At 40.6% G+C, this 22,504-nt stretch overlaps 1 protein-coding gene and 1 pseudogene across 1 annotated transcript in view; both read right to left on the minus strand.

The window, feature by feature from the left end:
- Cbl (E3 ubiquitin-protein ligase CBL) overlaps window positions 1-22,504 on the minus strand; it is a 472,746-nt gene that overhangs the window by 205,227 nt on the left and 245,015 nt on the right. The window lies entirely within an intron of this gene.
- On the minus strand, window positions 2,538-2,655 carry LOC145408339 (5S ribosomal RNA; annotated as a pseudogene).

A 22,504-nucleotide genomic window follows, 5' to 3' on the forward strand; every position in this document is an offset into this window, starting at 1 on the left:
CAGCCACGGTGATCCCAGCTGATGACCATGATGATGAGCCCTTAACCGCTCAGTCCCGTCAGGAGGAAACTGTCGGAGATGTCCTATTTAACCCTGACTTAGCAGTGGGAGACCAAAATGCCTTAGGGTCACTGCTCTGTCAGTAAGCTGATGTCTTCTCAGACCAACCTAGACTTGCAAAGGTTGCGTGTCATAAAATTGAGTTGACCAGCAATGCTCCCATAAAGGTTAAGCCATATCCAATTCCCATGCAACTACAGGACGCAGTAGACAAGGAAATTGCCGACATGGAGACTGCAGGCATTATCGAAAAGTCCTCATCTCCTTACTGTAGTCCGATGGTAGTAGTTCGCAAGAAAGATGGTGGAGTCAGGATTTGTGGCGATTATAGGAGGCTAAATGCAATCACCAAAGTGGATGCTGTGCCAATAGGTGACCATATTGCCATCTTCTCTAAACTGGCAGGGTCACGATATTTCACGAAGCTCGATCTAGCGAAGGGATTCTTCCAGATCCCCCTTCATCCTGAGAGTCGTCAGTTCACTGCCTTTGCTACTCCTAGGGGGTTGTACTAGTATAAAGTCCTACCATTTGGACTTACCAATTCCCCAACAGTATTTAATCGTGCCATGAGACAAGTGCTCCATGGTATCGTAGGAGTAGAAATGTTCGTTGACGATGTTCTCATTCATTCTGCCACGTTGGAGGAGCACCTCAGACTCTTGGAAGTCGTTTTCAGTAGACTCCAGAGTTTCAACATGACTGTGAAGCCTACCAAGTGTAAGCCTGCTCACAGTGAGGTGGAGTTCCTTGGACATATTGTTGGCAACAATCACTGCAGGTGTCAGGGTGACAAGATCAGGAAGGTTAGAGAAGCCCCGAGACCCGTGACCAAGAAACAGGTTAGGGTATTTCTTGGCCTAGTGGGATATTATAGGAGTTTTATCCCCAACTTTGCTCTCATTGCCCAACCGTTGTATGAGGTGCTACGGAAATATGCTCCAAACACCATTGAATGGGGAGAAGCGCAAGAGAGATCTTTTGCCACCCTCAAGAATATGCTATGCAAGGAGCCTATCTTGCAGTTGCCTGATTCCAATAAACCTTTCATATTGCACACTGATGCTTCACAAGATGGAGTGGGTGCCGTATTGATGCAGGAATCGGAAGGTGGAATCTTCCCAGTGGCATACCATTGCCGTAGGCTAAAACCCGCCAAGAGGAATTACAGTACTGTTGAGATGGAACTCTTGGCTGTGGTTGATGGTGTTAAAAAATATTATTATTATTTATTTGGGGCACCATTCACTCTGGAAACTGATCATATGCCACTCACTAGTCTTAGCACGACCAAGACGGCTAATGCAAGGTTGACACGCTGGACACTGTATTTACAGCAGTTTAACCTTGTTGTGAGATACATCAAGGGAAGTGATAATGTAGGTGCAGACCTGATGTCTTGCCTGCTAACTGCTGACTAACACGGGCAACTGTTGTATGCTGGGTTCCGTAACATAGGCGTTCTCAGAGATTTGTGTAATCTAAGGACCAGCCTGGTTCCCAGTTAAAAGTGTAGACCTGACGTCTCACTTGTTGGCCCCATAGGACACAGTATATCCAGGGCCTGTACATACATGTATGCCATAAGTTAAGGGGGAAGTTTGAGAATCCTGCAGAGACAGTCCGAGGCTGTGTATGAATTACCTTGTGGAACGTCGCACAATATCCACACGAGTGTTCACACCCACGGTGGGTGTTAAAACGTGACCTGCCCGAGATTGCGTAGCGATTCTCAGCTTCCTATCATTAATCGTAAACGTAGATGCTGTACCCTCACATGCTGGCCGGCTGCGCCGCATGTTGAGCGAGGTGCATGCTAGGTTAGAGCTTCCCCGCTAAGAATCCTTACGACTACGTTTCCTAGTTAATAATGTATCTAATAAAATAATGGCGACCTCGAATGTACGAAGCTTAGGCTGTCACTCGTATTTTTCAGCTACAGCGTACCTTTCATAGCATGTACTGATTGCTAGGCAGAGAGAGTAATTGTAATGTAATAAGAATTTTTGTCTCATTGACACTTTTGATGCTCCACCTTAACTGACTTTCCAGGTACATCGATGGGTGTAGCAGTTTTGCTGTGCGGACCAGCTGATCGTCTGCCGCACGCTGCCGCCTCTTCTCCTCTGCCTTTGTCGTCGCCATATTATTAATATTTACTATAAATTTGTATTACTGTGTCATTTTACACATAGGTACAGTTACACTACAACTGTCACACCTACACCGTGTATCACATACGCCACGCTACACAACAATTAGTTGTCAGTGTAAATATAGCGAACTTTCGCTCAGTTTGACCTGAGTACAGGATTTCACCATCGTCACGGAGGTTTTCCCCTCAAGCTTGCCTCATTCATTCATTCATTCATTGCCAGACGCCATGTATCCCAAATGGGGTGGCCAAGGGCTTAGAGTTAATTGTTTTACAGGGAGGGGCACTAATCCTCCACCAACCCCACTTGACACGTAGGGATGCCAAAAGCATCTGGTGTTCCCAGGCGGTCACCCATCCAAGTACTAACCAGACCCAACGTTGCTTAACTTTGCTGATTGGACGGGAAGCGGTGTACTCAACGTGGTATGGCCATTTCACTCATCATTAAAGCCCCCGGAATGCTGGCTCTATTGGATACACCAAAAACATTCACCACGTTCTATAGCTAATATATATATATACAGTACAGTACTCTTGCGTCCAACACGGTAATATTGTCATGCATGGGTCCCGTGTTGGACCAAAAACGTGTTGGACAAACAACAGAGCTTATGGGGAAAAATGAATTATGTCAGCAATCCTAGGAAAAGTCACCCTACATACCTACCATATACCTATACATATATTGGTACTACTGTAATTATAATAAATGGTACTGTGCTATGAATGATAACTAACCTTTTAGGATAGTGTTGGTGGGCTTCCTGGGAATGGAAGGTGGTATCCAAGGCTGTAGGTAGTCCTACTGGGTCCCCGGAGGATGGCTGCTGGCGTCACTAGCGGGTAATGGCTGCTGCTCCTCCTCAACCTCCCTCATAAATCCTTCGAAATCACACTCAGAATCACTATCTTCGTCCACAGCCATGGAAAGTCCTGCTTCTGCGTGTCCTAGCACTCTGTAAGCCTTCACTGCTGGCAGGATCTTGTCTTGGTTTTTTGTTATGGTCCTCACGTTGGCTTCATTCATGTCGTAGGCCTTGGCAATGTCAACTTTCCTCTCCCCTTTCTTCTTCCTCTCGATGCTTACTAGCTTGGTGGCCTGAGGGAGGTGCCGACGCTTCTTGGGGTTCTCAGAAGGCTTCCTAGGCATCGTGAGCAGGGTAAAATGCAGTAACAAGGGCAGAAAATGCAGCAAGAAAAAGCACCTTCCAATGCGAATTATGCGACTGAGTGGCGCTGTGGCGGGAGAAATTTAAACAAAATATCACGTGACACCAGAAGCGTTTTTAATTGTGCGGCAACACGATCACGTCACGATAGCGGGCGGGGAAGGCTACTTGATCAGAAGTTTTCAATGGCTATCATCATCATGGGAATGTCCAGTATGACCGTGTTGGACCGGGTGTGATCGTGCTAGAGGTGAACTCTGCGGATTTCGCCCACTTCTCGGAGCTCTGTGCATGTTATGCTAAGACACTCATGTTGCAGTAATTAAATCGTATTCAATAATACTAATTATTTGCTCTCCGTGCTGGACATGAATCGTGCTGGACTAACGCGTGTTGGACGCGAGGGTACTGCATATATATATATATATATATATATATATATATATATATATATATATATATATATTATACCTTCACTTTTTATCAAAAGCAGCTTATAAATATACAGTTGTACAAAACTTGGCAATGGAAATAGTGATGTGCAATATTCTCTAGCTTCCAGTTTTACGTCATCAGCCTGCTTATGCACCTTCTTGTATGATGCCAAACTATCATTGTCTGTTCAGTCCTATATATTTCAACAAACACATGATTTCCCACTGCATGTAGTAATGGGAAATGTATATTCTAGCAGCACTAAACAAAACATGGAAAACTTAACTCACAACTAAATAAACAATGTACACATTATGCAAGTCATAAAGATAATATAAAAATGGAGAATCCTATTGTAGGTTAATAAAGTAGAATTATGTGAAGGAACAGCCGTATTGTGAACATTTAACTGTCTCTAAAAGAGTAAATGTGCCACTTGAGGAAGCTCAAATCCATTCTCTGCTTAATGTAAATACTGTACGAGGTTTTTACGCTCATTGGCGATAGTGATTTTCTCCTGTAGCAGGACAGCACACACACCACAGTGTGAATCTTGTGTGACTGAGTTAGGATGTGTACATATATATATATATATATATATATATCCACAAATTTTTTCCCATAAGGAAAAAATTTAATTTTGCAGGGGCGTAATGTCACGAATCAAATTTGCGACATTTTCCTTTTGTGAGAAACCATGAACTATTAGTGGAAAACTCACTGTGTATCATTCAGTTAACCGTTTCTCTCTCCATTTCGGTGGTATACTTTTCAAAACATTCGTCACCGTTTCAAAAGTGACCGATCTAATGCACATCATTTAGTGCTCTACTGAGTGATACTATTGTTTCTTTATTGTTCGCCCCTGCTTGCCTCAACCGTTAGCCACGCCTTTTTCTGCTGGCCTGTCCATTACCCATACATCGTATTTGAATCCAGTCAAGTGTCTGTCGTGACGGAGTGAGGTTCTGTGCTCCAGCAGTGAGAGAGTGAGAGGTCAGCTAGCACCCAGACTCCACTAGACTACAGTTCTCCAGGCTCCCACCCTTCTTTGATGATACACTACATTCATTGACCAGTATTTCCTTTTCGTATTTTCCTAGGTTTAAGAGTTTAGTTAAGTGTGCTGTTTCCTCACATGCTGGCCGGCTGCGCCGCATGTTGTTTTTTTCCTAGGCGTAAGAATTTAGCTTTTGAGCGTGTGAGTGAGTGCGATCTCTTTATTTGAATTCATTTTGAGATGTAACGTTAAATTTATTTCTTTGTAACCAATAAATTTAACAGTTCGTTTTCTTGAGCTTAATGTCATGTAAACTCGTGTTTCATTTCTCCACAATTAAGCTTATTTCCCCTAATGCTCCTAGCTTGCATAAACGTTTTGCCATTCATAACTGGTACTTAGGCCAGTCTTGTTGTATTAAGCTTAAAATCCGTTGTGCCTTCTAGGAGTTACGCATCAGCAAGAACCTGATATTATTAATAGTATTAGTTATTTATTGTCAGGGGTGAAGTAACTTTCTCCAGAGGCTAACAGTACTAATAAACAGCAATTGATTAATTAGTCTCTGCTGTGTACTGTTGAGAAAGTTTATAAATTCTCGTTCTGAGAGAGTCTCACAAGTGGACTGGTATAAAGTAATCATTGCTTGATTTAGCAAGACAATTCATTGTCCCTGTTCTTCAGTATCACTGAGAATTATCATTAAATTTAATTTTGCATTTATATTTTAAAAATCCCGTGACAAATGTCATTAGAAAATGACAGATAAAATTCCTTCAAGGGCATATAGTTATAATATCCAAGCAGTTTGGATTTTGAGAAGAGTAGTCTTGCATTACAAACTTGTTGAGCTTCTATAGTAGAGTGACAGGCATTGTTCAAGAAAGGGAAGGATGGGTAGACTGTATTTACCTAGATTTAAAGAAGGCATTTGACAGAGTCCCACACAGAAGATTATTATGGAAATTGAACACCTATGGAGGTGTACAGTGCCTAAAAAAAGTATCCAAACAACTCTTCGGCAAGCAAAGTGAAAAATCAATGATGTAATCTGAAACACGACTGTGACCTTGTGAAACACGTTGGTAGTCCTGAAGATCCCAGCTGCCATGTGATGTATCTATGCTATGTGATATCATAGGCATTTCCTACTGTTGTGGCGCATCAATGATATATTTAATACTTGTGTATTACTATTATTGAGGTGACCGTATGATTTCACAACTATCTACCAAAGTGAGGATACTTTTGGGGGGGCACTGTATATGGGAAATTGATCAAATGGAAAGAAAATTATTTGACAGAAAGACAAATGAGACCTATAATAAGAGACACGTGTTTCCAGTGGAAAAAGGTAATTAGTGGAGTGTCCCATATATATAAATGACATGCCTGATGGGTTGAGTAATTATATGAGTTTGTTTGCTGAGGATGCAAATGTTATGGAACATATTAAAGGAGGAAACTGTTGTAATGAACTTCAAAAATAGATAAACTCTACAAGTGAGGTCAAACATGGAAAATGGAATTCAGTACTGTACTAATAAATGTCATGTATTGGAAATGGGAGTCAGTGACATAAGACCAAGGTATGAGTACAGGGTGGGAGATGAAATAATATGGAAGGCAAAAGAAGAAAAGGACCTTGGTGTAACTATACAGGTTAGCCTATTGCCAGAGAAACATATAAACAGAATTACTGGAGGAATTTAGTGGATACTGAACAACATGAGAATGGCATTTAATTATATGGATGAAGGGATGCTGAGAGACTTAACAGTGACCATGATCAGACCGAGACTGGAATATGCAGCAGCAATATGGTCACCACACTTGAAAAAGCATACCAGTAACCTAGAAAGAATACAAAGGATAGTTACAGGGTAAAAACTGATCTCTCCTCTTATGAGGAGAGATTAGAAAAACAGACACTGCCAAACCTGAGAGAAAGAAGAGAGAGGGGAGATTTGACTGCAATGTTTAGAGGAGTAAAAGGAATAGAATGTGTGGACAGAGAGGACCTCTTTGTGAAATATGATGGAAGAACAAGAGGACATGAATTCAGGCCGAAGAAGAGTCGATGCCTCTGTGATGTAAAGAAATTTAGTTTTCCAAACAGAATATTGACAATTGGAATAATTTTGAGGGAGAGGCGGTGAGAGCAGAGAGCAACCATCTGTTTAAATGTAGACTGGATAATAAAATTTGTAGAAAAGAGGCAGATGACACAAGCTTAGCTAAAATTCCGTATAATACAATTAGGTAAATACACACACACACACACAATCGGTAGAGAGGTGGCCTGCAGTCCTTACGGACCCAGGTTCGAATCCCGGCTGGGGCAGTAAAAGGAACAGATGTGTGATAGTATTTGGAAACAGGGAAGAGGAAGAAAAGGTTAGGTTCGCAAGACTCGAGAGAGACACGAACATGGTGAGAGGAATATTAGGCAAGATTGACCCCGAAGGAAACAAGTGGGTAAAAGAAATTGAGGAAGTAAGGAGGATAGGGCCTTATAAGAAAGGGGAAACAAGACCAATGAGAGTCAAGTTTACATCAGAAAGTATAATAAATGAGATACTTAAAGTGACCTGGAAATTAAGCAAAGAGGCGGGGATGGAAAATATTATAATAAGAAAAGATCTGAATGAAGAAGAAAGAGAAGCTTTAAAATCATTAAAGGAAGAAGTAAAGGAAAAAAATGATAAGAGGACAGAGGAAGAACGTAATACTTTTTTTGGAGAGTATTGGATATGAAAGTAAGGAAATGGTATTTAAGGAAATAGAAGTGAAGGAAATTAGGGGGGATGGTTGTGAAAGATCAGAAGTTGAGGAAGTGGTACGGACAGAGAGTAGGAGAGAAGAGGGTATTAATAATGTCAAAAATAATTTGAAGGTGATATATACTAATGTTGATGGTTTCATATCGACAAGGATCGAAATTAATGATTTCTTGAGAGAACATGAACCTGATGTCATGTGCTTTGTAGAGACCAAATTAAGAGAAGATATTGATGTTCATTTGGGAGATGGTAAATACAAACTGTGGAGAAAAGACAGAAAAGAAAAAAAGGGAGGAGGAGTGATGATAGCAGTGAAGAACAACATAAATGTAGATACTGTGGAAATGGGAGAAGGCAGGGCTGAAGTGATATATATGAAATTAGAAACTGGAGAGAATGTTAAGAGAGATATGGCGGTAGTGTATGTTCCCCCAAAGACGAGAGCATGGAAGGATGACGAATACCATGAGATGTTGTCAGATATGGCTAGCTACTTGCAAAAAATAATTGAGAAAAGCAATAATATAATTTTGGTGGGTGACTTTAATTGTAAAGAGGTGAACTGGGAGGAATGGTACTCGGGAGGCGGCGAGGATTCGTGGGGTACTATGTTATTAAATATAATAATGAATAATGTGATGACGCAGTGGGTCAAAGAAGAGACACGGTTTCGAGGTGAGGACACACCAGCAAGGTTAGATTTACTGTTCACCAAAGAACCTGATGTAATAGAATCATTGGAATATCTCTGTCCTTTGGGAAAAAGTGATCACGTGGTCATTGAGTTCCAGATGTTAATAGGAAACGTCGAGCCAAGAGACGAGCTTCATAGACAGGGAAGATACAACTTTGGCAAAGCAAATTTTACAGGATTGAGAAACTTTTTTGAAAATGCGGATTGGAGAAAATTCAGAGAAACAAGAGAGATACAGAGGAAGTGGGATATCTTTCTAGACCTCTATAATTTGGGAGTGGAAAAATTTGTACCAAGAGTAAGAGGGAAAGAAAACAGGAAAAAGGAGTGGTTTAATAGAAGGTGTATGATAGCCAAAAAAGAGAGAGATAAGGCGTGGAACAATTGGAGAAAGAGAGGTAACGACAGAACAAAGGAAGAATATAAAAGAACAAGAAACGAATACACAAGAATACGTAGGGAAGAAGAAAGGAATTTTGAAAAAGGTATAATTGACAAATGCAAGGATGAACCCAAACTGTTTTATAGATTTGTTAATGGCAAACTGAAACAAAAGGAAGGAATCACCAAGCTGAAAGTAGATGGAGAGGTCTTTAATGATGCGGCAATGCAAGCAGAAATAATGAACAAACGTTTCCAGTCAGTTTTCACTAAAGAAAAGGAGCTTGTGGAAGGGGAGGGAGTGATTAGAAATGTTCCGGTGATGAAAGATATAAAAGTGGAGGTGCAGGAAGTGTATAAATTACTGGAAACTCAAGATGTAAGGAAAGCCCCAGGACCTGATGGAATTTCTAATTGGGTACTGAAGGAATGCAGAGAACAACTGGCGGATAAAATTCACAGCTTAATTGTATGCTCACTGGAAGAGGGGAAAGTGCCAAAAGAATGGAAGAGGGCAAATGTGGTACCAATTTACAAGGGAGGAAACAGGGAAGAACCCTGAATTATAGACCAGTGTCTCTAACCAGCATGGTCGCAAAATTGTGTGAGAGAATCCTGAAAGACAGATGGATAAAATATCTGGAAGAGATGAATATTTTGGCTGAATGTCAGTTTGGATTCAGAAGTGGAAGGTCATGTGTTTCAAACTTGTTGAGCTTTTACTCAAGAGCGATTGATGTGGTACAGGAGAGAGATGGTTGGGTGGATTGTGTGTACTTAGACTTAGAGAAGGCCTTTGACAAGGTACCTCATAAGAGACTAATGTGGAAACTAGAATATATAGGAGGACTAAAGGGGAAACTTCTGGAATGGATGAGAGACTTTTTGAGAGACAGACAAATGAGGACAGTAATAAAGGAAAAGATGTCTGGATGGAGGGAAGTAACAAGTGGAGTCCCTCAAGGCTCAGTGTTGGCGCCAGTAATGTTCCTGATTTATGTAAATGATATGGTAGATGGAGTGAACAGTTATGCGAATCTGTTTGCTGATGATGTAAAGATCTTGAGGAAGATAGAGGTTGAGGAGGATTGTAAAATACTGCAGGAGGATTTGGATAGGATACACAATTGGAGCCGGACGTGGGAAATGAAATTTAATGTAAAGAAATGTAAAATATTGGAAATGGGTAAAAGTACCAGGAGACCATCACTGAATTATTTTTTGGGTAATGAATTAATCACAAAAAGGAGAGAAGAGAAAGATTTGGGAGTGCTGGTCCAAGATAGTTTGTCACCAGAAAAGCACATTAACAAGATAGTTGGAGAGACTTATAAGCTCTTGACTAACATAAGAGTAGCATTTCATTATATGGATGAGGAAATGATGAAAAAATTGATAGTGGCCATGATCCGCCCCAGGTTAGAATATGCAGCGGTAGTGTGGTCCCCACACAAAAAGAAAGATATAAACAAGATTGAGAGAATACAAAGAACAGCAACCAAGATGGTCCCCAGTCTGACAGACCTGTCATACAGAGAGAGGCTGGAAAAACTGGATTTGCCTTCGTTAGAGGAAAGGAGAAAGAGGGAGACATGATTGCGGTGTTCAGGACCATGGTGGGAGTAGATAAAATTGACAAAGAAGATCTGTTTGTATGGGATAAGAGAGCAACAAGAGGACATGGAATGAAATTGAAAAAGTCAAGCTGCTTGAAGGATATCAAGAAATATAGCTTTCCTTACAGAAGTATAGACTTATGGAATAGCCTGGACAAAGAGATCGTCCAGTCTAAAAACATAAACGAGTTTAAAGTTAAATTCGACTTATTGAGAAACAGCGACGGAAACCCACGAGCATAGTACATTCCGTGTATATCACAATTAGGTATATTCTTAAATATTTGGAACGACTTAGACAAAGAGGTGGTGCATGAGAAAAACATTCATGTGTGTAAAGGTAGACTTGATAAATGTGGATATGGAGACAGGACAACACGAGCATTGCTCAATTCCTGTATACTACAAATAGGTAAATACAAATAGGTAAATACACACACACAGTTGAGACACCAGAGAGACAGCACATACGCCGCATTGATCTGCACTTGGCCACAACTGGCCATACCTAAATAGTATCTTTATATGACTCAAGCTCTGTACTAGGTTAAACTAAATGGTGTTCTAATATAAAAAAGGAAGTTTAAGTAAAGGTGTTGTTCAAATAATAGAATACAGCAAATTAGCGCAGGAATCCACTGAGCATCAGCTATTTTGTCTGCTATGCGCACCAAGGAATGCATACTTGTAAGTAGAATTTTCTTGCTTGTAGTACCACAAGATGACCAACATCTTTAGTAAAGTAATTTTGGAAGGAGTTAAGAAAAGGGATAAAGGTAGAAAACAAGATGATGATTTCTACCGGGATCTAGTTGAAATGGAGACATTCAATAAGCTAGCAGACCGGATACACAGACTTGAGAAGACATTTCAAAGTAAAATGGATGAAATTAAGAAGCAATTGCACATGCAGGAGGAAAATGAAAAATTAGTAAAGGAAGTACACAAGAAAGACACAACATTAGATAAGCTGTCAGTTGAGGTGGGTTCAATAAGAAGGAAGATTTGTGAAATGGCAAGCACAGTTGTCAACCATGAGAGTATTACGGAAGAGTTCAGAAATGATAGAGAAAATTAGGCATGCAAGCAGTCTGATCGATCAGGGCAGTGATATTGAGGAGAAGATAAGCCAGGTGAATGACGCGAAGCAAAGCTACAAAAATGATGTGGAAACTACGTATGCTGAATTGCTGAAAGTAAAGAAAGACAGAAACAGAGTCGATGAATAGAGCATTAAAAAGGAAGTGAAAAATATATTCCAATACAATCCAATATTGGTCAAAGATTCAGCAGATATCAACAAATCTATAGTAATCACTGGTATTGATGAAGAATAAAAAACAAAATTTCGAAACAAAAAGGAGATGGCAAATATAATGAGCACACTGAAGGAAATATCAGAGGAAATCTGTAATATGGACATTGAAGAACACAAAAGGCTACGGAGTTATGAGATAAATAAGTCAGAGCCCCTGAAAGTAAGAAACAACAGTCGAATAAAAAAGCATTAAAAAGATAGTGAAAAAAATATTCCAAAACAATCCAATATTGGTCAAAGATTCAGCTCATATCAACAAATCTATAGTAATCACTGGTACTGATGAAGAAGAAATAAAAAACAAAATTTCGAGACAAAAAGGAGATTGCAAATATAATGAGCATACTGAAGGAAGTATCAGAAGAAATCTATAATAATGACATAGAAGAGCACAAAAGGCTATGGAAATATGAGAGAAATAAGTCAAGGCCCCTGAAAGTAACAATCCAAAGTGTAAACACTGTGGAGGAGATACTAAAAAATGCAAACAAACTTATGGAAAAGGAGGAATTCAAAAACATATGGATGAAAATATGCCTAACTCAGGAAGAACTGGGCTTACTAAAAGAGAAGAGGGAGGGGGCAAAAGCAAAGAACAAGGGAAGGTCAGAGGTAGAGAAGAATACATTTTTTTACAAAGTAATTGGATTGCAGGTACGAAAGTGGTACATAACCAGAAGGGAATAAAAAGGAGGAAGGTAGTAGACCCAAATCATGACAAGTATGTTAACAAGATGATTAGGTTGATGTACTCAAATGTAGATGGAATGTTATCTAATTATAAGAGATGAATGATTATACCAAAGAAAAGGAACCACATATTATATGTCTAACTGAAACAAAATTTACACCAAGGATAACAAATGATACCCTAAACCTAGAGGAATACAATATATGGAGAAGAGATAGGAATTTAAAAAAAGGAGAAGGAATTATAAAAAAAAAAAAAAAAAGAGAAGGAATTATAATATTAACAAAAAAAAATCTACAAGTCAAAGAAATAGAACTAGATATATCCTCATAAGTAGAACTAATTGCAGTAAAGATTAATACATCTGAAGGGAAAGTAACTGTGGCAAATTTATAAATGCCACCCAGACCAAAACACTTGGGAAAGAGGCGAATATGAAGACCCGGCAGAGGATTACAATTCAGAGATTAAGAGCATTATTACATAGAATGGAGGAGAAATCAGAGAGAATTTTATTAACTAGAGATTTCAATATAAATTGGAACACTCTAGATATAAAAACCCAGGAAAGCTGTTGGGACCAAAAGCTCCTGGATCTTGTGATGGACTTTTTCCTAACACAGCATGTAAAGGAAACCACCAGAAAAAGAGGACTTGATGTAGCATCAGTATTAAATCTTATATTTACTAGGCAAGAAAATGATATTGACAATTTAATGTATCATCCTCCATTCGGCAAAAGTGACCACGCAGTATTAAATTGCAACTTTAGGTTTGCATATGACACAGTCAACAGTAATGAAAGATACAAAAACACCCTAAACTACAAAAAGGGCAACTACCATGACCTAGAGAAGCACTCTTGGAAACAGATTGGGAAAAAGAGCTTACAGAACAAGATTTATATGTTATATATTGAACATTCTGTGAACTTTATGAAACAGGAGTCCGACATTACATCCTACAGCACAAACAAGCAGAAATGAAAATAAATGGTTTAATACAGAATGTACAGAATCAAAAGAAAAATAAAGAGACTTGTTGTGGAATAGATACAGAAGACACAATAGTGAGAGGGCATATAATAACCATAAACAGGAAAGAAACAATTAACAAGAATAAAGAGAGAAGCCCAAAGACAGTTTGAGGAAGACATTATAAATAAAAGTAGTGATCAACTGATGCTATTTTACAGTTACATCCGAAACAAAACCAAAGTAAAATATAAAATACAATCAATTACGGACGAGGGGATCACCTATACACAAGAGAAATATATTTGTGAAGCACTAAATAAAAATTTCCAATCAGTTTTTACAGAAGAAAGAAATTTTGAGAGGGATGATATGGAACATGCATGCTCACACATATTACCAGATATACAAATATCAGAAAAAGAAATACAGGAGTTAAGTAAATCAGACAAAGGAAAAGCAAAAAGACCTGACGAAATTTCATGTTGGGCGCTACATGAATGTGCAAAGGAGTTAAGTAGACCAATACATTTAACATTCAAGAAATCCTTGGGTCAAGGTAAACTACCTGACATATGGAAAAAAGCAAACATTGTACCCCTATTCAAGAAAGGGAACAGACAAAATCTATTCAACTATCGACCAGTATCACTAACCAGTGTTGTAAGTAAGGTACTGGAAAAGCTGATAAGAAAAGTTTGGGTAAACCATCTAGAAGAACACAATATGATAACAGCAAGGCAGTTTGTTTCATAAAGGGAAAATCATGTGTCACTAATCTACTACTATCTATCTACTGCCAGACGCCTCAATCCCGTTTGGGGTGGCCACAAACAAATCGCCTCCAAGTCGCCCTGTCCCCCACCATTTCACTGCCCTGCTCCTAACTCACCCCCCCCCTCTCTCATATACCTCTCCACCCCATCCCTCCATCTCATCCTCGGTCTCCCCCTCCCTCTTCCACCCTCCACCTCACTCACATACACTCTCTTCGTCAGTCTTTCACCCTCCATCCTCTCCACATGGCCAAACCACCTCAGTGTGTTCCTCACAACGCTTCCTATCACATCCACATCCACACCACAACGTTCCTTTATATCTAATCTATTAAGGCAATTTGTTTCAGAAAGGGAGAATCATGTGTTACTAATCTATTATGCTATTATAACAGAGTTGCAGAAACATTACAGAAAAGAGAAGGGTGGGTGGACATGATCTATCTAGATTTCAAGAAAGCGTTTGACAGAGTACCCCACCAAAGACTTGTATGGAAACTGCACCATCAAGGAAGAATCCAAAGCAGACTGTACTGTTGGATGCAAGATTTTCTCAGAAAAAGGGAAATGAGAACAGTATTAAGGGGAAATTACTCATCATGGAGGAGAGTGACTAGTGAAGTTCCACAGGGCTCAGTGCTGGCACCAGTCATGTTTTTAGTGTATATAAATGACATAGACAGTAATACTGGAAATGAAAGCTATATGATATGTTTGCTGATGATGCAAAAATACAAAGAAGAATTACTAATGCAGACTCTTGTAGGGAGCTACAAGAAGAATTAAATAAATTTCATGAATGGGGTAACAAATGGCAAATGGAATTTAATGCAGACAAGTGTCATGTAATTAAGTTTGGTAAAAGTGAAAAAAGACCAGACTGGGATTATATGTTAGGAAGTAAAACCCTACACATATCAGAAAGAGAGAAATACCTAGATGTGATTATCAATAACAGACTATCTCTGGCTGACATCAGTGAGAAGGTAGGGAACATGTATACACTGCTTGCAAATATGGGAATAGCATTCATTCATTCATCATCCAATCCTACATCGCCCTGTGAGGAGCGTACGAGCCCGGGGCTAGGCAAGTTGGTCCTAACATTTAAGATGAAAGTGACCAGCCCCACTCATCCCTGAGTGGTAGTAAGTGAGCAATAAACCCCAACCATCCCTTGGATATAAACCTTCACTGGCTCAATCCTACTGGAGCTCCGTAATTACCCACTAAACCACCAGCTGCCAAAATTTGGTTATATGGCTACCAGCCAGAGTAGTAAATGGTTTCCTGTTGTACAGGAAACCATTTGGCTTGTCACTCAGTGTAGAGTCACCTACAGGCAGAAGGAAGAGGAAAGAATGAAGGAAAGAAAGACACAAGAGAGAGTGTAAAGTCACCTGTAGGCAGAAGGACGAGGAAAGAATGAAGGAAAGAAAGACAGAAGAGGATGGAAAGAAAGAAGGATAAAGGAGAGGAAAGGGCAGACACCCTAGACCAGCACTACATCGAGTGAGTGGAAGGTGAGCGCCCCCACAGAATAGCATTCACATACATAAATGAAGACATGCTGAGAAAGATAATAACATCATTCTTCAGACCAACCCTGGAATACACATCAGCAGTCTGGAATCCTCATCTCAAGAAACACATAGATAAGACTGAAAAAGTTCAAAGGGCCGCTACAAGATGGGTCCCAAGATTAAGGGATCTAAGCTACAATGAAAGACTTGAAAAACTGAACCTGCCAACACTATAGGAGAGAAGGAAAAGGGGAGACATAATTATGCTATATAAATGCATATCAGGGAAGGAGAAATTAGTCATAAATGAGTATATAACCTATGGGGAAACATCATCAAGAGGACACTGCAAATAAGCGCATAAAATGAGAGGTGATAAAGACGTAAGGAAATTTAGTATCCCAAATTGGACAATTGATCAGTTGAATGCGCTACCAAATGAAATAGTGTGTGTCAAAACAATTCATAAATTTAAGGATATGTATGATAAAAATGGTTTAAAACACGGGACAGTACAAGCTTGATTCACTCCTGTAAAGATACAATTAGGTATGAACACACACTCACATTGCTAGCCACCTGCCTCTCATCTCTCTCACTTCATTGCAACAAATTACTTTGTACTTTTTCTTCTGTCAACTGCTATTTTTGTTACGTTATGCTATCATTTTTTTTTTTTTTTTTTTTTTTTTTTTTGCCACCTCTAGGTGAGTAATTCATCACTCGATGACAACCTCTTCCCCGACGCCCAAACAATTACACTGTCTTGTAATGGTAAGTGATCATCACTTATTTACCACTTTGTAAACTCTAATTAACCTTTATTATGCCAAGTGATGTTCCTAGAGGTTGTATGCAAACTACCCCATGGGGGTAGCGAGGTTTCAATAATACTACCCCCCGTATCCCTGCTTGTCGTAAGAGGCGACTGAAAGGGTTAGTGGTGGGCTACTGTCCCACCCTGTAAAAAGAACTAACTAAACAAGCAAATAATGCACCTAGGACCAGGGTGGAGTGAAAGATAAAAATGGTAGATTACTGTGGAGGAGAGAGAAAAAGTGAACAGATGGAGAGAACACTTTAAGGAATTGTTGAACATAGAGGATGGAAGTAATGCGACTATAAGTGGCTGGGGAATAGCTGGGAGAAGGAGGGAGGTGAGAAGACAGGAAGAAATCAGTAGGATAGAAGTTGTGAAAGCAATGAAGGAAGTTAAGTTGGGGAAAGCCCCAGGAATTGATGGAGTGTGTGGTGAAATGCCGAAGTATGGGGGAGAGATAGTAGTAGAATGGATGCAGAAGATGTGTAGATTGGCCTGGGAGGAAGGTAGAGTCCCGGAGGATTTGAAGTCAGGTATAATTATTCCCTTGTACAAAGGAAAAGGGGAAAAAGAAGTGTGTGGTAATCATGGGGGCATTTGTCTTCTTGGTATAATAGGAAAAGTGTATGGTAGGATACTTACTGACAGAGTTAGAGAAAGAACAAAGGAATTAGTTGGAGAAGAACAGGGAGGTTTTAGGAAGGGAAGAGGTTGTGTAGATCAGATATTCATTCTTAGATCTTTAGTGGAAAAGTTTCTAGAGAAGGGAAAGAAGTTGTATGCGGCTTTCATGGATTTGGAAAAAGCATATGACAGGGTGCTTAAACAAGGATTGTGGAAAGTGTTAAGAATATATGGAGTAGATGGGAAGTTGTTGAATGCTGTGAAGAGTATGTATGATGGTGCTGAGGCTGCAGTGCGTGTGAATGGTGTACTGAGTGAATTTTTCTCTTTGAAGGTTGGGTTGAAAAAGGGATGTGTCATGTCTCCATGGTTGTTCAATCTGTACATGGATGGGGTAATAAAAGAGGTACAAGGTAGGGTAGTGGATGTTGGAGTGGCCCTGGTGAGAGAGGGTAGTGTCTGGAAACTCCCTGTACTGTTGTTTGCAGATGATAGTGTGTTGTTGAGTGAAGACGAGGGGGAGCTGCAAGGCTTGGTGGATGAGTTTGGGAGTGTGTGTAAGAAACGGAACCTAAAGGTGAATGTAGGGAAGAGTAAAGTGATGGTCTTTGAGAGAGGTGAAGTCAGTGAATGTACAGCGAGGTTGGATGGTGAGGAATTGGAAAATGTGAGTACGTTTAAGTACTTGGATAGTGTGATGAGTAAGGATGGAGGTATGGAGGGTGAAGTGCTTGAAAGGGTACAACAAGGAAGAAAGGTTACTGGTTCCTTGAAACCAGTGATAAAAAACAGGGAAGTGAGCATGGAAGTGAAAAAGTTACTACATGACAGTACTGTGATACCAACTCTAACGTATGGAAGTGAAGCTTGGACGTTGTTGGAAGGACACAAGTCAAGAGTGAGAGCAGTCGAACTGAGTTATATAAGAGGAGCCCGTGGAGTCACATGGAGAAACAGGCTGACAAATGAGGATATAAAGGAGCGTTGTGGTGTGCATGTGGATGTGATAGGAAGCGTTAGGATGAATACAGTGAGGTGGTTTGCCCATGTGGAGAGGATGGAGGGTGAACGACTGACGAAGAGATTGTATGTAAGTGAGGTGGAGGGGGGGAGAGGGAGGCTGAGGATGAGATGGAGGGATCGGGTGGAGAGGTATACGAGAGAGGGGGGTGTGAGTTGGGAGCAGGTCAGTGAAATGGCAGGGGACAGGGCGATGTGGAGGCGATTTGTTTGTGGCCACCCCGAACGGGATTAAGGCGTCTGGCAATAGATAGATAGATAGATAGACAGACCAGGACGGACCATACATTGATGACTAAGGAATGGGCAAAGGACATTCTGAGGGTGGGGACATGGAATGTGAGAGGAGTGAATGATGAAGTGAAAGAGAGAGAGATTGTTCAGGTGCTTGAGGATGCAAGAGTGAATGAGTATGTGGACTGTCTGTAAACTAAATGGAAAGGTGAAAGGGTGAGAGAGGGGGAATATGGTAAGAATCTGTGCGGGAGTTAAGGTGAAAGGGTGAGAGAGGGGGAATATAGTTTAGGAATCTGTGCGGGAGTTAATGAGAATGAGAGGGCACGAGACGAAGTATGTCTGATGATAAGCAAGAAGTGGAAGGAGATTATAAGAGAGTATGGAACAGTGGGTGCAAGGATTGTATGGGTGAGGATGAAAGTAAATATACAAGCGTGGGCGATTGTATGTGCGTATAAGCCAGAGAACCAAGTGGCAAGAGTGAAAGATGAGTTTTGGGCGAGTATAGAAGCATTTATGGACAAATTTGAGAGGAGCATGAGAGTGCTGTTGATTGGAGACATGAATGGCAAAGTTGCGAATGTACGTGTGGATGGAGTGGTTGGTCAGTGGGGTGTGCCAGCTAATGTAGATGGGAACGGTAGTGCTCTGGTGGACATCTGTGCTAGTAAGGGGTTGGCAATAGCTAACACCTACTTTCGGCATAAGATGATCTACAGGTATACATGGAGAGTAATGAGGAGGATGGATGGCGAACTTGTTGAATGAAAGGCAATGATAGATTACGTGTGTGTGGATGAGCGAATGAGAAGACAATTGTTGGATGCAAGAGTGTGGAGAGGGTGGGGGAATAGAGTCTCGGACCATCACTTGGTCATGGACAAGGTTAAGCTGCAAAGAAATTGGGTGAAGAGATGAAGGGGAAGACAGGAGGAAACAGCTCCTGTGAGAAGAGTGGAGAAGTTGCAAAATAGTGAGAAAATGGCAGAGTATAAGAGCATAGTGGAAGAAAGATTGGGAAGGTATGAGTTACAGCAGATGGAAGGAATGGGAGAAGTATGTAAGATATTCACGGAAGAGATAGGCACAGCATGTGAGGTGGTTTGTGGAGTGAGGAAGAGATGCAGGGGTGTGCAAGGGACAGCATGGTGGAATGATGAGGTGAAACGAGCTGTGGAACAAAAGAAGAAGGCATATAGTGAATGGCTAGCGAGTAGAGGTAGGGGAGAAGATGAGAGAGAGAAGAGAGAGGTATATGTGAGCAGGAGAAGGGAGGTGAAGAGAATGGTGAAGGAGTAAGAAGAATGTGGATGAAGAATTTGGGAGGAATCTGTGTGTGAAATGGAGGGAGAGTAAGAAATTGTTTTGGAAGGAGGTAAAGAAAGTAAGGCAGTGTGAAAGGGGAAATAGTAGGGGAGTGAAAGATAGGAATAATATTGTTGGTGGAGAAGAGAGAGAAATTGAGGAGATGGAAGGAGCACTTTGAGGATTTGTTGAATGCAGAGAGTGAGAGCAGTGTGAGTATAAGTGGTTGGGGAATGGCTGGGAGAAGAAGAAATGAGAGGAGGGAGGAAGAGATCAGTAGGGCGGAAGTAGTGGAAGCAATGAAGAAAATCAAGATGGGAAAGGCCCCAGCAATTGATGAAGTGTGTGGTGAAATGCTGAAGTATGGGGGTGAGATTGTTATGGAGTGGATATGAAAGTTGTGTAGATTGGCTTGGGAAGAGAAAAGGGTTCCAGAGGACTGGAAATCAGGTATAATTGTTCCTTTATACAAAGGAAAAGGGGAGAGAGAAGTATGTGGTAACCATACGGGTATTTGCCTTCTTAGTGTGACTGGAAAAATATATGGTAGAATACTCATTGATAGGGTTAGACATATGAGAGAGAAGCTAGCTGAGGAAGAACATGGGGGAATTAGGAAGGGAAAAGGGTGTGTAGATCAGATATTTGTTTTAAGATGTTTAGTGGAGAAGTATCTAGAGAAGGGAAAGAAAGTGTATGCTGCCTTCAAGGACTTGGAGAAAGCTTATGACAGAATAGATAGGCATGGTATGTGGAAGGTATTAAGAATATATGGAGTGGAGGGGATATTGTTGAGTGCTGTGAAGAGTATGTACGAAGGAGCTAAGGTTACAGTGCGAGTGGATGGTGACCTGAGTGAGTTCTTTGATCTCAATGTGGGATTGAAACAGGGATGTGTGATGTCTCCATGGCTGTTTTATATATACATGGATGGGGTTGTAAAGGAGGTGCAAGGTAGGGCAGTGGATGTGGGGCTGGCTCTAATGAATGAGGGTGAGATTTGGAAGATTCCGGTGTTGCTGTTTGCTGATGATACAGTATTCTTGAGTGAAGATGAATGGAAGTTGCAAGGTTTGGTGAATAAATTTGGGACAGTGTGTAGGAAGAGGAAACTGAAAGTTAATGTAAACAAGAGTAAAGTTATGGTGTCTGAGAGGAATGAAATCACAGAATGTACAGTGAGGTTGGATGGTGAGGATATGGAGAATGTGAGTCCATTCAAGTACTTGGGTAGTGTGAGGAGTAAGGATGGACCTTTGGGGGATGAAGTGTGTGAAAGGGTACAGCAGGGAAAGAAGGTTGTTGGTTCACTGAAAGCAGTGTTGAAAAATAGGGAGGTGAGTATGGAAGTTAAGAAGTCACTGCATAATAGTATTGTGATCCCTACCCTGATGTATGGAAGCGAGGCGTGGACCTTGCAAGTGGGGAACAAGTCAAGAGTGAGAGCAGTGGAAATGAGTTACTTGAGAGGAGCATGTGGAGTGACGTGGAGGGGCAGGTTGATGAATGAAGAAGGGAAGGAACATTGTGGGGTGGATGTGGATGTGGTTGAGAAGATTAGGGGAAATACACTGAGGTGGTTTAGACATGTGGAGAGAATAGAGAATGACTGACTGACTAAAAGGGTGTATGTAGGTGAGGTGGAGGGAGGGAGTGGGAGGGGTAGACCAAGGATGAGGTGGAGAGATGGAGTTGAGAGGTATATGAGGGAGAGGGGAGTGAGTTGGGGGGAGGGTAGTCAAATGGTGGGTGACAGAGCAACTTGGAGGTATTTTGTCTGTGGCCACCCTTTGTGAGATTAGGGCTTCGGGCTATAGACAGATAGATGATCAGGATAGGATAAAAATTTTTTATGAGGACCAAAGGAAGAACTTTGGGAAAATTTTGAGATTACCACACCATTTAGCCATTTAACATGGGTTTCATAGACACAATTTGAGTATTTTAATTTGCATGGTAAAACTCCAGGATACATTTGCTGCACAAGTTAAAGGTCTTCTGCAACTCATTTCCACTACTCACTCCTGATTTGTGTCCTTCCAACAGAGTCCAAATTTTACTGCAATACATTAAAGTAGGAATCATAAAACTGTCATGCAACAACTTCCATGCTCCTTCCCTATTCCTTATCATTACTCTCAATGAACCAGCAAGTTTTCTAACCTGTTGTACCTTTCAAGCACTTCATCTTCTAAACTTCCATCCTTACTCATCACAGTACCAATGTACTTGAGTGTACTCACATTCACCATTTCCTCACCATCCAATCTCACTAAGCATAATGCTGTACTGTCTTTAATGAAACAGGACAGGGAAAAAAAAAAGTACAAAGAATGGTGATGGAAATGTGCATCTTTGTGTGTACAGTATATGTTTTAAAAAATTAATGTACTGTACTAATAGATATGGCCATCAGTGAGAAAGAAACTGTAGTGGATGAGTAAATGTAAATAACATGGTTAGGGATATACCTGAGTTGGTAAGGTCTGGAGTGCATGAAAAATGAGAAAATCTACTTTAATCAGTGAGTTCATGAATATTTTGTGTAAAGGCCATTCGTAATATGCAATCGCACTCATGATTCCCTGAGACACCTATGGTGGAGAGTGTTTGGCCTGTTGTACTCTTACTGAACAACAGGTAGCTGAGACAGACTGCCTTACCAATACAGTGAAGCACAAAATGGAACCGCTTCTTATAAACGAGAGATCATGAAAAAAGAGATGGGTGGGATATAAACAATAATGATGGACAGTATCATTGCACATATGGCAATACTAAACGGAATAATTGTACTAAAATAATTCCACTTACTATTGGTGACATGTGGAGGTGTGCGGTACGTAGGAGGACTACTGGGCCTTGAAAGCAGGCTGTGAAGCCTATGCCCAGAGTCGGACATATATATATATATATATAT

This window comes from Coenobita brevimanus, chromosome 76 (genome assembly GCF_032717465.1).
Source record: "Coenobita brevimanus isolate Jiangsu-jjx chromosome 76, ASM3271746v2, whole genome shotgun sequence".
NCBI lineage: Eukaryota > Metazoa > Arthropoda > Malacostraca > Decapoda > Coenobitidae > Coenobita > Coenobita brevimanus.